Genomic DNA, 17369 nt, shown 5'->3' with positions numbered 1-17369 from the left:
ACCCAGCAGCATATACATGCAATGCTACACATAGAAGTAGAGGGCACTGTACTCACACATGGCTGGCAAAAACATGTCTTTAGGCATACCTAATGGCAACTATTCCAGCTGAGGAAATAACGCAGATAAGGTTCCACGTCTCATTTTCTTGCTGGCTTTTGCTTTTGTAAAATATAGTCTTCCCTCTCATTATGCTAGAAATACTACTTTATTTGAGCCATATTGTATATTCTTATCAGCAGATTGCCGTAGTTTAGAAGCCTAGCTTACCCCTCTAATACCGTTTGAGTCAGGAAACTAAAGTTTTATGAGGCTGTCTCTAAAGAACAGCACAGTAATATTAGTGTGAATAATGAAAGAGTGGATTGCATTCTTTTTGCCCATTGAAGCTGTTTTATACGCAATACAGATACTGCCAATACAATGTCTAACTGCAATGACTGAAACATAGCTAAGGATGTTTTCTGATGCTTGGATAGTATTTATTTTCTTCATAATGCTCCCTGAAAGAAACTTCATAAATGACAGACTCTTCTGATTCCAATCAAAGGGGGAAAAATCCCTATATTAGCATAGGTATAATTTGGAAATCATTCTGTGTTTTCCCATGGTTCAGTGATAATACCATTTCATACATCCTGCATTTTAACTCCTTTCCAAATGTCATTACCTATTTACTGCCTAGGGCATCAGAATACATGGTTCAATGAAAACAAACAAAAAAAGGCCAGGGTAATAAGCTTCAAAAAGCAAGTATTTTTAACCTAGTATTACTAGAACTGGATCCAGATTTTCTGATAAAATAAGATATAAAGTTAAAAAAAATGAAAACAAACAAACAAAAAACAGCCTTAACACTTCATATACAAAATATCCCTTGACTCATGGGAAGACAAGATTTAGATTGTATTTGATTTCATCTAAGTTCTGAAAAAGAAATAACTCACCCCAAAACATTTTTGGCTATAGAACTGATCGGTAACATGAAGAGATTATAGGAATATCAGAGCCAAGTTTAAGTCCATGCTTGAAAAGATGCTTGAAAAATGCTGTAAAGGATAGCTTTATAGTAGGTTAGCCATCACTAAGTAGACCAAGATAAAGTTGTGATTCTGTTTTTGATGTTCTGCAATAAAAGATAACACATAAAAGAAAATAAAGACTACTTTGTGGAGTGCAGCAGGAAGTAAGAGGCTGTAGGATGGCTAGAATATTCTGTCCTGGAGTGACTGAAATAAGAATAAAAGGAGTCCTACCTAATGAAAGAAAAAAAAAAAAGAAAAAATGGGTTTTCATACTAGAATAAACTGATGACATTAACTGATGCAACTGTGCAAAATCTCACAAAACAAGAGAGGCTTGGAAACAAAACTCAGAAAATCTTTGATTAGCTTCTCCATGTTCTTTCTAAACCATGACCCATTTAGTCTAAGAAGTTCAATCCAGACCATACGACCATTTTCAATCTACAATAAAATTTCAGTTTTACAAAAAGCTTTTTTATTATTATTTTTTTTCCTTCTTTCTCTCTTCCTTGAAGGAGTTTTTTGGTTCCTTTAACCTGTTCAATTCTCATCAGTTTCATCTTCCTCATTTTTAGAATTCAAACAGAAGCAGTATTATCTACGCCTTCATAAGGTGAAGGGGGAGGCTGACAAAGAGCAACTGCATGATGTAAAACCATGTAGATCTGCAGATTCTGCAAGAAAGAGAAGGGCAGTAAGAGAAGCCATCAGGACTGGGGTGGTCACAAAACCAGAAAAATATAGTATTTTTGTTGAAACTTTGATAGCCTTTATCCTAAAAGATCGGTTGAGACTTTTTTTTTTAATTGAAAACTCCCTTTTCTTCAAAGAAAAATAATAAGTAATGCGTCAACTACCAGCTAAAGTTAAGACCAACTCTGTGACCTACCCCATCAAATATGCCAGTGGCACACTGATGCTGGCATTTCTTAACTCGATTCTTGACTTAAATGCCCTTTTAACGTGCTCATTAGTGAAATTTTCTAATGGAAAAATGCAACAGCAAAAAAAAAGAAGCCCTCTCCCACACAAGTCACATGGAACCAACCCGAACACCTACACAGTTCATTAGCTGAATTAGCAATTTCAGATCCCAGAGCAGTTCTCTACCACTTCCACTAACTGAATAAATTGTTAACAGAAGTAGGTTACCTTTTTTTATACAACTGTGACAAAAGGCAGAACATAATTTATTCTATGGAAATAAAGTTTTTGCTACATAGAAAACCCCAGGAATCCAGCAGTCTAGAATAATTTGGTCATTTTTAAGAACTGTGGAGGAAAGTGTTGTAGCAAGATTACTTGTTTGCCTCTTCAAAACACTTTCTGCCGCCTCCAACTTTCACCCTTTAACTTCACTGCCTGCCATGGTCCTCTGCGTAGTTAGCGTATCACTTGGTTTCATATCCTCTTTTGTCTCACTTTTCTTTTGCCATGCTCTCACCTCTTTTAAGTCACCCCTTTTCTTTTCCTTGTCCTTCCCTTTCTGATCAGCAATGTCAGGATCTTTCAGATACCACTCCCATTCCCACATGTAAGTTATTATATGTGATCTGCAAGACTGATCTACTTTTAATCACATCTGCATCACCACCTGATTCACACATTATTTCTACAATATGCCTGGTACTGCTGTGTAGTTTTCCTTTTTGTTGTTAAGTTCACAGCAGTTTCTAAAGTACGTTCTCATCTTTTTTTTTTTTAAATGATCTAGTCCCCACATGACCTCCAATACCTTTAGAACAAACTAGATACTGTTAACAGCACCTTCTACTGTGCCTTTCCATACACTTCTGCATGTTAGCAGCTCCAGATTTCTTCCCCAGACTTCTTGCAGCTGTAGAGAGCTGGGTATCTGATGAACCATCACACACATACCCTGTCATCTGCTGCAAAGGTAACCTTAGGCTGCTGCCCATTTCAAAAGACTGCCCCACACTGCGAGGCAACATCAAGTCATTCACTCTTTTGTGATAACAGTAATAAAAAAGTTGTAGCAAAGCACAGACAAAAAACACTAAACATTAAAAAAAATATATTCATTTTGCATTCACATCCTACCTGAGCTTGTGCCATGGCAATTGTTCAGCCCTTGTGGTCAGGCATCGACTTTTCCCTCTTAATAGCTTCAGGAAACTAAAGTATTTCTTGCATCTCTCAGTGCCCTCTTCAGGAACAGGTCACATCACATTTAGAGATTTCCTACCAACAGGCTCAGCAATACCTTTAAAGTTCAAGCCACAAATTGCTCTTCATTCAAATATTATAGTACAAAAACCTAAACTGTGAGGTAAGTACTTGTGCTAGGCATTATACATGGTTGCACCTGTGCTTCCTGCCTTGGGTGCTGGGAACATAAAAAGACAATCAAGAGTGCTTTATGAAGATTTTCAAAACAGCAACTACACATCGTTTTTTAAAAGGACATCTATTAACTTATTCTAGCTGCTTTCAGTGAGAATTAAAATGTACCTAACTGTACCAGGCTCAGGGGCCCAGGCGGTGGCAGGGGCCTGCAGGGCCGCTGTGTGAGGAGAGGCCAGGGCTGTGCCGTGCCGGACACAGCTGTCTCCAGACAGCTCCAGTGGCACCCCACAGGGCTTGGCCAGGCCCCACAGCCACCCTGCGGGCGGCTCTGGCGAAGTGTGTTCAGTAAAGGAGACAAAACATGGGAGCACCGACTGAGGAAAAAAACTGAGAGAAATGCCCCTGTGAACACCACGGTCAGAGAAGGAGGTGCTGTAGGTGCTGGAGCAGAGGTTCCCCTGAAGCCTGTGGAAGAGCCCTGCTGGAGGGACAGGGCTGTCCTGAACTCAGGACAGCAGCCCGTGATGGAGCAGGGCATGAAGGACTTCAGCCTGTGGAGAGGACTCATGCTGGAGCAGTGAGCATGAGAAGAAAGAACATCAAAGAAGAACTGCTGTGGACTGACCATAACCCACCCATTTCCCATTCCCCTGCATTGGTTGTGATTTTAAATCCCCCCTTGTGAGTTAAAATTTAAAACATTATCGAGGTATTTCTATTTTACAATAAAGTTTCTTAGCCAATGGAATTAGGAAAAAAACCTCCCCCTATGCTACAATTGGGTGCTACTTCATCAGTCCCCCTGTTTGATCAAGATCTCTTCCTGCAGGCACCGAAACCACATTTTAAAATCGATGTGGACTCTCTGTTCATACCAATATGCATTTGCTGTGTGGCCTAATGACAATATCAACATTCACCACTAACAACTATGGAAGAATCATCATCTTACTCAAGTTGTGTGAGGTACTTAAATGTCAGCTTTTTTTTTTTCCCCTCTGCTAAAAATAAAGCACTTACCAGTTGTATAAAAAGGTAAGCTCTCAGAAAGCACTTCAAATGCCTAAGTATCCATTATTTCTGTTCCCGTACTTAATGGTGCAGATATAATTTGTCCCAATAAAAAACTTCCAGTATGTACAAAGCTGGTGCCATGACATCTAGATTTCAGGTACAGAGCAGCCTAAAGCTCATTAGCAGCAGATATTCTCTATGCAGGATATGAAGGGATTAAGCAATTTGAAAAAGCTTCTCTCTCAGACACATAGACAACTATGCAGCTATGAAAAAACTTAGCAAGCACAGGGAAAGTCCCGAAATCCTGCCACTCTCTACAGCCAAATGTAGAAACAGGGCTTCAGAAAAGAGAAAATTGCCCACTCAGTAGCCAGAGTCGAAATTATGGACGACTCTTTTTTTTATTATTATTTTCTGTAACCTGAAAAAAAGAAATTATTCACTATATAAATAATACCTACCAATAGAAGGCATTTGCCCAAGCACTAGAAGACTGAGACCTAACACCTTTCCCAGCCTTAAGGAGCCTAAGCCAACATTCCTAAGCCTCCTATGAGAACACTGATCATAAGGCAATGCACAAAGTTGAAAGAGCTTCCTACACTTCTCCCAGTGAAGCTATGACACATTGCTGAACACTACTGAAGATCTCCTTGCTCCCAGGGCTTTTTCTCTGCTTTGTATTTGAGAGTAAAACACAGCAAACCTCTCCTCTCCTTCTGCAGCTGCAGTTTCATACAAAACAATCACAACTGCACAGTAGTGTTTGTGCACATTCAACTCACTCTGAAGCTATCTTGCCCATTAAGACTTGTCAAGGACCCCTACAGAGGAGCACATAACTTCAGATTTCTGATTGGGCTTAAGTAGGATTTAGGTGCTGAGATGATCAGATGGAAGCAATTACAGCCATAAAAATGTGTAAGTGTAGCCATTTTGAAAACTCTCACATCAAACAGAGCTGCTAATGAACTGAGACTGATTCACAGTTCAGTGACAACTGATAGGAGGCTTTCAGGATGCAAAGATTCAATTAAGAGGTTTCTATTTTGTCAAATTGAACAACTAGATCTTAAGCTAAATCCATGAGTGTGACATGAAAAATCCTAGCTGCAGTCACATATTCCCTGATGGCCACATAACTCCTTCAAGTATTAAAAGTTATCAACAATGACAAGAACTTGACTGCCTACGTACACTCACAGCATTTCTACTACTGTTCCTTTTAGTGATTTACGATCAGAACCTACTGCAGTAATTTCAGTACTCCTCCTGGTCTTTCTGGAGTGAAATATGTATCCTCTGTGACAATGACAGTGTATCCTGTTAGTTTGATGCATTCTGTGTGCTTTCTCCAGAGAATAAAATGACATATTCTAAGCCGGACAACACAACACGGCTTAGATTAGAAAATCATAACTCTTCTTTGCATTATCGTTGGGTTTATAAGGTTTATTTCATATGCAATGGGATATTTTTAAAAGTCCATTGGAAAAGGATTTTCTAAGGATTCCAAGTATTTTGACCTTAGTTGCATTTTGGTCCCATTCTTTTTCCATACTTCAGAAACAAGATGAGTGACCAACAAAATAGGGAAGCTAAAATCAGTCATATAGGACTCCCTATCGCTTTACCTCAAATCTATTGAAAATATGTACTTGCGTGCTCATCAGAAATATGACATTATTCTTCGACATGATCAGGATGAACAACTGTCCAACTGTAGAGCTGACTGAACTACCAGCAAGACAGAAAAAATATTTTATTCCTATTACTTAACAAAAGTTTTTCTAAGATTAAAATATTATTAAGAAAAATATGTCTACTGTTCTGAAAATAGCCTAGAGGCTTCATAAATTAAGAGGACACTGAGTGTAAAAGTCAGTAAAGGGTTTAAAAACAACCATAGCTTTCACCACAGTCACCACTTAATTTGAACCACCTGGAAAAGAAACTTTGCTTTTAACACATCTTCCTACACTTTGTTCAGCTGTATTCTGAAAATAAATTCTACTCCCTGATGCAAATTTCCCTTGCCCATTCAGCATTTCAAATCTACATAACAATCTATACACTAATGGACTCCTAATTTTCTAGGGTAGTCAACCACACAAAACACTAACGCAGGTCATTAAAAGAAGTGGAAAATCTAAACAAAGACATAACAATTAATTCAATACAAGCAATAGCTTTACCACAAACCTTTGAAAAAATATTTATAGCGCTGTTTTTCCAAGCTGGGTCTAATTTAAATAGCTAATTCTTCCATCAGCTTATTTTATGACTGTTACATCTTTAATGTTTTAAAGAAACAGTATCTAAAAACTGTCTGTCCAGCTTCCAACATTTTTGTTTTCTTTCTCTTATAATTTAGGCAGATTATTCAATCAGTTGTTTGGCTTTGCTTCATTCCTGGTTAGTGCTTCTGAAATTAATTCCCCATGGTGCTTTATTTATCCTCTGAGATTGAATTCATTACAATATTCCACGCTGCTAAGGGGTTGGGATAAAGAGACTTCATCTAAGCACCACACCAAACTTAACAGGAAAAATGAAACATTGCGTTATAGCATTTCAGTCCACTCTTTGTTCAAGTTTTTTATTAAATAGCAAATTTAGCAGTGACTTAGTGCTCTCTGTGCCTAGTTTTGCAGTGCAATTTATCTGCTCATCTATGGTATACATTAAAAGATATTTTTAGTGGCAATAGTTATTTGTGGAATCATGCATTCCGGAAGTATTTTATTTCATGTTAGACTTTATATTTTAAATATCATAACTTATTCATTCCTGCAGAGAACTAGTTTCACAGTAAAAGGAAATTTATTTAATTATCACTTATTTACCTGCACAGCATCAGAAACTCAGAGGACAATTGACTGGTTCCTCAACTGCTTATTTATTCAAATTTCATGGGGATACTTCTCTGGTAACCTGGGCACAGGGTGCTCATGTATGCTGATGGAGCAATCAGTGAAGAGACTAGGTGGGTCAGGTGATCTACTGCCATGATCTAAAACCCATTTATCAAAGAGCTGTGAATGATCTAAGTAAGTACTATTTAATGTACTATAGATATTTTTCACCTAAACGATAATGAAAATGCTGCCATATGAGTGACGCTAAGGGAGGCTTCACTGGTGTACATGCTACCACTGTAGCTTGTTTCCTAGAACTACTGCTAGGGTCACATTTGCAACAAACGTGTCTTTAATCTGAGAATTGTCAACAAAATTGGCCTCTAAATTTGTTTCATGACTTCTGCAAACTGCTATTATTGGCTTCTCTGTTAATTGAAGCTGCACTTTGTCTGGAGCCAATTAGTCCAGGAATAAATGTCTGTCTTTTCTTAGCCACACTAGCACAAAAAATATAGCATAAGAGTAGGAGCCTTGTTTATGACATCACCTATACAACACAAAAGGCATCAGTAGGACTATTTCTTTTAACTTTTTATATTGGAGGGCATAAAGGAACACAGTTACAATATTATGTGAATAAGACTGCTGTCATATCTAAGGCTCAGTGGAAAAATCACGGCTTGAAGCTACTACTAAAACTAAGCTGCTACTACTAAAACTAAGCTACTACTACTAGAACAACGAATAATCCATAACGGCAGCAATATGTATAAAATTTAACTTGGAACAGAAAAAGTGGTTTTGATTAATTTTAAAAATTTAGAATACGGAAAACAAAAGTCAAGAGACTTCCATTTACCAACTAAAATACTGAAAACCTAAAGCATTTCCACTTTTTTATTTTTATTTTTTTAATACAAATGTGTCGATTTATCAATCTTTACTGCTCTATAACATTCATGTTGTCCAAAAAATAGCACAGTATCTAGTAATCAAGGTTCTTTCTTTTTGATAAGCAATTCTAGATAACTCATAAAATGGGATCTCTAGCAAAAGAATTAAATATTTTCTTTTTTATTGCATTGCTTTGAGGTTGTCATGGTCTAGAAAACACCATTAAGGCAGACGTAAGACTTAGAGTCAAGGAATCTGAATTGCTTTGTTTTCACTCACACTAGCTCAACGTATGTCCTAGATATTTACAGAGCTAGAGATTATTTGTCACCAAACACATCATTGATTTAATCAATGCAGGACTTCTAATACAAGCAGATTACTCCACTGAATTTTAAATTTATATGATAAAGTATGTTTCCTCAAAAAATTTTCCAGAGTATTTACTTCTTCCTGAGGACACACTTTATTTAATCAAAGCAATATATATATGTGGTACCTTCCAATTACTTTGTACAGCATTCTTATTTATTATGCATGTTTTAACTGATTTTTTTGTTACCAATATCATCAAAAAAATAAAAAAAATGGGGACAAAACCCTAAATATAAATATTAGATTTCTTTAAACAAGACTTTTTTTGGTACAAAATTAATTCTAGTGAAGTTATTGGGAATTAATACCCTTTTTTCCAGTTTGCCCAGATTGTCCAAGAATCTCTTAAAAATACAAGTTTCTCCTATGAATACACAGTATGCTTTTAATTACTTTGCCTGCTGCAAGAACTAATATATTTGAAGTGAATGAACTAGTGAAAATAATTATTTATAGATGATCCATCTTAGAGAAAACTGTATACACAATAGACTGTGGAAGGGAAATAAGATGTTGATCTTAAAGATATTTGTCTACATGTTGAATTATAAATAATGCACCTTTCCAATTATTTCAATATCCAAGGTGAGGAAAACTTACCTTGAATATAAAACATTTTCTGAATTATGCTCCGGATCTTTATACTGAAAAAATACGTGTTTATATTTAGTAACTGTTCTAAACTCACTGGTAGTCAGCATACTTTGAAATTTGGCCAAGAAAACAAGAATTAAACTGTGAAAAGTGGTTTTGAGAAAATCATGTTCTGTAAATTTCTGGTAAGACTGTCTACCAGTTGCCACTAATTGGCAGCTCTACAAACGGGCAAAAGTTTGACTGTTCCCAAGAAATACCCATCTGAGCTTTGATTTAGGAAGCAAGTTTATACAGTTGGTATAACTGAGCTGGATCATAATTACAGAAAAACTGACATTAATGACACACTGTTGAATCTGACATGATTCAAACAAGGTTAAAAAACACGTTCACATTTCCTTCCCTCTGGTTACAAGCCTCACCTATACATCTTGAGGACAGATCTGAATTGCCTCATTCTTAATGGATACTTGGCTCTGTGTATATCTGTATAGAAAACAGCTTTCTCACCAAATGAAAATCTTTTGGATTTCAAAGGAAGTCAGGCTGACATGTCAAAATATGTCTCAGCCAACAAACCATTTAAAATTCATTGGAATATTGTTTCATTCTTAGCAGACGACATAAAATAAACAAAAAACTAGCCTATATCAGAGAAAATGAAATAAAGACAATCGAGAATCTTGAAAAAAAATACTGTTTTTCATTTAGAAAATGTTGCCACAAAAAAAAAACCAAAACATATTTCTGTATGAAGCAATCTGCCAAAAGGCATTACCACAACAAACTTTCTTTTTGTCAGGAAGTGGACTTGCCAGTTTTGACAATAGAATTCATTTCTATTTTGTATTGTGAGGTCTGTACCTTGGTGAACTAGAAACTGCAAGCAAAAGCTGTTTTTGTTTTTTCTTTTTATACTAACTAGTCTGTGGCCCTCATGGGATGAATTTCCAGGTCTCAGCTGAGTTCCCAGCAGGGTGAGAATCAGAAATACCACCACCAGTCAGAATTAGCAGGCAGGCTGGTTGACATGCTCTTGGGAGAAACACCTGAAAGTGAATGAGCCTTGTAACTAAGCAACATTTTATTTATAAAAAAAAAATTACTTATAAAAATCTTTATAAAGATTTTATTGTTAAATGGGTGTAGTTTGGCGAAGTTACTTTAACAGTAAGGGTGACAGCACTGTTGATTGCCTTTAAATGTGATTGTGTGATTCAGCAGATACCTCCTGGACTAAGTACAGACATATGTTGCAAAAAAAAAAATTTAATTGAATTTTAAAAGTGTATAATTGAGTTATACAATTACACACTAACATCCAGGCTTTAAATCTATATTAAAAGTCTATTTAAATCAAAGACTTGGTCTTAACATATTATTGCAGGATTTCATCAAAAATATAGTCTCCTAACAGTACTAGGAAAAAGAATGGGCTGAAATGTAAAATAAGTATCTCCTCTTCTCTTCAGAGTCCTTTCACTCATCTCCTTTGTTAAAGTTCTCTCAGTGCCTGTTAATTAATTGCTGTGATTGAGGTCAAGTTTGAAGATGATATGAGGTTAATTTTAGACTCTCTCGAGTGCAGGCTAAGAAACTCATTACTGTTACTGACGCTCAAGTCTCAAGTTAGATAGGCCTATGGTATCTTAGCCTCTCAATGATATTGACCTTTCCATAAGGAAGTACTGCTGTGGCCTGTGTCATAAAGGTCTGTTCTTAGTACCTTTTTAATTTCTTTGGTTCTGCTGCCAGATTATAAATTACAAGTGGGAGCTCAGGGTTTCTAATTAGCCTGATGTTCTCCAAGGAGGGTAATGAATATAACGTAGTAACACATGTAACTTCAACCACCACTGAAAGTGCTTTTCACAGAAAAACAATTAAAAAGAAAATGAAGAAAGAAAAATTGCTCTGTGCTTACTCCTTGCTCACTTCCAACTGGCTCACTAGAAATCACATTACTAGTCTGACTGTTGGCCTTTAAGTATCTTACAGATTATAAGGTAAATTTATACTTGGTAAATTTAATAAAAGATAAGTTTATACTTAAACTCTAATCCATGTTTACATTACAAATATTTCATAGCAAGTCTGAAATGATTACACGTCTACTACATCTACTGGTTACAAAGTGACAAACAATAAGAACAAGCACTTCTGACCTTTTTTTTTTTTTTCACCAGAGTTAGAAAGCAAAGGAAAAATATGCAGGATGGTGGTCAATGCTTAAAGGTTTTGGTTCTTTTGGAAATCATAGCCCATTCCTAAGCTATGCTTATTAAAATAAATACTTACCTGTATTTCCTCTAGAAGAATGAGCTGAAATATAGGCACCTCCCACTAGACCAGGTTGCCCAGGGCCTTGTCCAAACTCGTCTTGAACACCTCTAGGGATGGCGCATCCACAGCTTCTCTGGACAGCCTGTGCCAGTGCCTCACCATCCTCAGAGTAAAAAATTTCTACCTTACATCTAATCTAAACCTGCACTCTTTAGGGTTAAAGCCATTACTCCTTGTCCTATCGCTACACTCCCTGACAGTCCCTCTCCAGCTTTCCTGTAGGCCCCCCTTAGGCCCAGGAAGGGCACTATAAGGTCCAACTCTCTCAGACTGCCTTCATAGGGGAGGTGCTCCAGCTCTAAAACACTACCAAAAACCAATTCTAAAAGAAAATAAAGTTGCAGCAATGCAAATGGCAGATTATGCTCTGTTCATGATTGATATTTCCACATAGTGCATTTGTGGGTCAAGTCCTCTGTGGCTTGTATAAAGACAGTGTCTCTATCAATAGGTATTTTCAGTTAGCAATAACTAATGGTCCTTAAAAATGTACGAGACATTCCCTCTTTAACCTGGATTTTGTTTCCCTCTGAGTGTCAGAATTGAAGGTTACAGATGCAGGCCCTCTGTATTTTCCAGTGAAGTCATTTGAAATAGAAGTTTAATCCCATGAAATTCATGTAGGCAGGCTCAGCAAAATAGCAAAGAGCACGTGCTCAACAAGGAACATGTTTTATTCTCACTGAAAAGACGTTGACATAAGCAGCATATCTGAAGATAAGAAAATCCTTGAATACTTTGTTAAATAGGAGTCCATTTTCCTCAATGAATGCAAATTCCAGCCATAAACAGCACAAGAAAATAATTCAGATTTTCCATTCTGAGATAATGAGATTCTAAAACACAGGGTTATACACAGAGAATGATTTATGATCTGGTCAGAATATAAACATTCAAGAGAAAAACTAAGCCTGATTCCAGAAAGACTGAAGGGTGGATGTGAAATATAAAATATCCCAAGCTCTTCTAGGTTTTCTTTGTTTGTTTCAAAATGAATTTAATTCACAACCTCCTGGTTTCTGTAATTTATCTTGAAGCTACTTTGAAAACTAAGTAAATTAATGGTTTTGGCAGTGCTTTTACATTCCCATTTCTTCTTTTCTCCCATATGGTAGTTTGGTCTGACAAGCTTGTCTTAAGGTTGTGAGTGTCAGGACCAGATCTGTCTTTGAGTTTGCTGGCTTTTAAAATTGCTACCTTTTCTGATATGCCAGGACATTCAGTTAGAAGCCACTGTAATGATCATTTTCTTGAGCATTAGTGGTTTGATATCACTAGATGATTAAAAAATAGTGGAATGGTATGAAAAGCTGTTCACAGAAATTCTTTTGGAACACTTGACTGAAAAATGTTTTAAGAAAATAAAAGCTTTCATGCACGTACTGTATACATACAACTATATAACATAACCAACAAAAGCACCAATGAATAAATAAGTTTAGCCCAAGTTTGAATACCTTGTCATTACTAAGCTTATGCTACAACTTCATAGATAGGTTTCTTTTAAATATTCATGTTGGCTACAAACAAGAAATTTGAATGTTTATAAAATATCAAAAGAAAACTGAGTGATATTTAAGATCTCAATCACTGTTCACCTTCTTGGTGATCTTGGAGGTCCTTTTCAGGTCTTCACCTAATGATCTTAGAGGTCTTTTTCAACCTAAATGATTCTGTGATTCTGTGATACTTAACTTTTGATTTAGAAATGCCACTATGTATTAGAGGATCTCTTAATTTTCCTTTTCAAATACGCACATTTAAAGAGAAAAAGTAAAGAGAAAACTTTTTTAAAAGAAGGAAAGAATGCAGGCCATCCTAAAATGGGACAACTTGCTCCAGCATCACTAAGGTTTTTATTTGCTGTATGAATAAATGGGAACCTGGATGCCTGTGACTGTTCCTGGAGAAAGATTTTTGAAAAAGCCTTTCTGCTCCTTACTACTTAGGATTTGTTTCTAAAGGCATGAATTTGTTTGTTGTTGAGAATAAAAGATTTTTTTTTTTTTAACGAGGTTGCCTTAAACTGGCTTCAAACATGTGTCTTTGTATTTAAATCAATATATTTTTCCTAATATTTATCTGCCTTAATGAGGACTCACATTAGAGGGGATCCAAACTGAACTACCTTAGTGAGAGGGAAATTGACTGGCTTAGCAACATCTACAATACATCAATAGAAAAAAAAAAAATATCTAATACTATTAATACTAGGGAAAGCAAAAAGAAATTAAACTTGATTCTTTCAAGTCTGCCTTGCATCAGCAAAGCATCCACAGGATAACAAGGCTTTTTTTAATAACTTGTTATTAAGTATTCAGACACAGAGAAATTATTTATAATTAATGTAGTATTGGTAGCCACCCTAATGGAGTTTAATGGAGTTCCATTATCTTCTCATTTGTTTCAGCTGTTGACATAGTAGGTACATATACTACAGTGAAGACAGCAAGAGGTATTTACCACTAGAAAACCAAAACATGGAAAGATTCAGTATTTACAAACCAAAGTAATTTAAAGTCACTCTGCCCCCAACATAAACTACTTACCTCCCAGCAAGCAGATCTGGAGCAAGCTGTCAATCTGAGATGCAACAAAAGACAAAGATTTTCTCTAACTTGATCTCAGCTGAATTGACAGACACCCACATCAGTGCTCCCTCACTCCCCAACTTGTCCATTTATTAATGCCATATAGGGAATGGGGCTTTCACTATTGCAGTCAAAACAAGATGCTTAATAGTTTTATTTCTATTGTGTGGCAGGCAGACAATATTTCTTTCAGAGTTAATCCACCAGGACATTGCTTCCCTACTCCCAACACCGTTTTTCTTCTCTGCCCACGCAAACCCTGCTCTGCTGGCTGTATTTACATTTGTAATGTGGCTTGGAGCAGCTGTGTGGTTTTGAAGTCAATTCCTTCATTGTCCTTGCTAACCACATGTTGCTTCAGTTTATCAGGTGGTTTTGGAGTGTAAACTGGTAAACACTGGGTGCACTCTGATTCCAGAGAAACAAACAAAACTTACTCTAATGTGAATTCCCTGAATTGCACAAGACTGAGCACAAACCACTCCAATCTGCTGACCTTCATCTACTGCATTTAATTAATTGTTAACATGGACACAGACATACAGCATTGAATTGCTATCAGAAGTCTTTCAAAGGAATCATAACAATTACTTTCTATGCATAATCTCAGCAGAGCTACGGAGATACAACTTATACTATACAGAAAAAGTAAAAGTACCATTTGGTTTTCCTGCCCTGAAACATTAAGGTATACGTGTAGACAAGGTTTTGTTAATGCATGTTCAGGGCCCCATTACAAAACCTTTATTCACAAAAGCAATCCTTATCCCTTCCCTATAAGCATCAGGGAGGTCACAAGATTCTTTTTTAAGAAGGATTTCTTATATAAATTAAATGACTTGATCTTACTATAGCTAGCATTTATAAAGCTTACTTTTTTTTTTAACTACTTTTAAAAATGTTAATTAGCTTCACTATACAAAGTCACTAGAGAATGAAAAATTCTCATAGAAGCACTTCTACAGTAAGAACAACCAATTTGGATCCCACTGGCTACCATTTCAGAAGTGATTACACTGCAGCTTTACTGCAAATGGATACTTTGCAACAACAAAGCTGAACATTTGCACTTTTTTTGAAGTGCAATTGTGAAAACAGAACTGAAGAGATGTTTTGCATATCTCGCTCAGAGCCTTTTTTTTGGTTAAATTTTATTTATTTTTGGTTTACCATTTTGAGAGGCAGGTAGAAGTAAAGGAGACAATGTAACATGCTGAAGGATGGGAACGCTGGAAGAGGAAGTTCAATTCTGCAGGCCAACATTTGTGAAAGCCCTGGGCTACATGCATGTCCTTATGGCTGCTATACTGCCCCTGAAGGGTAATGCAGCAACAGCATTTATGCCACTGCCCTGCTGTCTGACTTCATGTCCAGCTAGCACTGCATAAATAAGCAAATTTCTGTCATCTAGCAAACATACTCCAGCTATCTCAAGGAAGCCTTAGACTGTCTAAATTAACAAATGAGTACTTCTTAGGCTAGTGTTTTAAATGTGCCGTTGCAGGCACATTTTGCAGGTACCTCTTAGCTCCAGCCATGCCTCCTGTGCAAACCGGAGAACACTTTACCAACTCTAATGGTGATGGCAACAGCCTCTTCCATATGAACCTGCTTTCCATCTCTAATAACAAGGTAGAAGAAGGCAGTGCTCATTTATTCCTTATTCTCCTTTCCGACTCCTCCTCTTCCTAAGAAAGTTTTATAAAAAACTCTTCCTAAAAGCAAAATGTTGCCTTCAGCAGCATTTTTGTATGTTAAACACAAACAAAACTGCCCCTTTCAGGATTCACATCCAAAATCCTACCTGTATAAAGCCATGGTTTTGCAGAATACAAAGCTAGATCCTATTACCTGAATGATTCACTATTAAGATGGTTTCTAAAAGAAATCATATGTATCCAGGCTGTAATTCTGCAGCTGAGTCACACTACTAGACAGCATCCCTCTGGCTAGAGCATCACCTGCCATCCTGGAAATATTCCCATGCAGAACAAGCAGTAAGATGACAATCCTAAGTATGGCTTTGACGTTTTCTTCATTTTTTACCTTGAATATCATGGTCTCCAATAGTAACACAGGCCACCTTGCTTATGTTTCAGTGGAAGAAGTCAGAAAGCTTACTGTATGATTAATTTTTCTTGTAACATGAGCAGATTCCCCGTCAATGTCTTTACCTGTGATCATTTCCCTCTTGCTGATAGCTTCCAAGATTTAACTGATGCTGCTACCAAAATGTGTCATCAAGCCCTCAACCTGCTCTCTACCATAAGGGTCAATGAAAAAGGTTGCAAACCAGAAAAACTGTCATGCCACATATCGCCTAGGATGGGTATCTCTGCTCAAGAGCAACTGCTACACTAAAGAAGTTTGAAAGGTGGAGTTGGAGGATCTGAATCTTACAAGGCATGAGTAGAAAAGGCTCTTTTGTAACACATTAAAATTACTTGATTAGATTACTTGTTTCTTTTTTTGTGTGAACTATTTTACAAATTGCCTTAAATATACTCATGATTGGCAATATATCTACACAAGAATGAATCATTTATTTAGAGAAGACAACATTAAACCAAAAAAATACTACAGCTATAAAAGTCTATATCTCAACTCTGAAAACCTAAAAATGTATTTTTAAAATATCCATAATTTGGTAGAAACTCCAAAGAATCATGCTACATCATCATTAAGGTCTAAACGGGAATGTGAGTCGCAGAGAATTGCAGCAAAACCAGCAGAGGTTTCAGAATAAGAATAGCAATAATATACAATGTCCGCAGTCCAATCACGCAGAAGCACAGTGTGAGGAGAACCCTGCCCTATGATACTTCCAACAGTCAGCGATCAGGGTCTAAGAAGAATAAACCTGCTTGGAACAGGTTGCCCAGAGGGGTTGCGGAATCTCTGTGCTTTGAGATGCTCAGAAGCTCTCTGGACATGGTCTTAGGACACCTGCTGTATGTGAGCCTGCTGGAGTTGGACAAGATGACCTCCAGAGTTCCCTTCCAACCTCAACCATTCTGTGATTCTGTGGAATATGTAGGAGGTGGAGGCCTTAGTTTTAACATTTACACATATGCAGATTACATACTATTATGTTGTGTCAGATTATATCCATTGACTTTTCCAATCTGCTTGATAAACTTCATCTTGTTAGTTTGATGGATTTTTAGAGAAACCCAAGAAGGGAAGAAAAAAAAAAAAAAGATGAAAAATAATTAACCTCAACTATAGCAGAAAACATGGGTAATTCTGAGTGTTATTTTCTACCACTACAGCAATCTTTCTGATTTCTAGATCCTGCAGTAGATCTAACTGTACCAGTTTCAGAGTGTTGCAGAATGGCTGCCATACTATGTTTTTAT

The 17369-nt window shown here is 36.7% G+C and overlaps 2 long non-coding RNA genes across 5 annotated transcripts in view; both read right to left on the bottom strand.

Annotated features, from left to right (window-relative positions):
* The window catches only part of LOC310885791, a 30751-nt gene extending 16415 nt beyond the window's left edge, over positions 1 to 14336 (bottom strand). The window contains exon 1 of the long non-coding RNA XR_014574979.1: positions 13969 to 14336. This is a non-coding gene — a long non-coding RNA (uncharacterized lncRNA). The remainder of the gene's footprint in view (positions 1 to 13968) is intronic.
* The window catches only part of LOC310885786, a 246893-nt gene that overhangs the window by 157514 nt on the left and 72010 nt on the right, over positions 1 to 17369 (bottom strand). The gene's annotated exons all lie outside the window — the stretch shown is intronic.

This window comes from Anser anser, assembly GCF_964211835.1.
Source record: "Anser anser genome assembly, chromosome: 1".
Lineage (NCBI taxonomy): Eukaryota > Metazoa > Chordata > Aves > Anseriformes > Anatidae > Anser > Anser anser.
The sequence above is the reverse complement of the archived record's forward strand: the minus strand, read 5'-3'. Positions and strand labels throughout refer to the sequence as shown.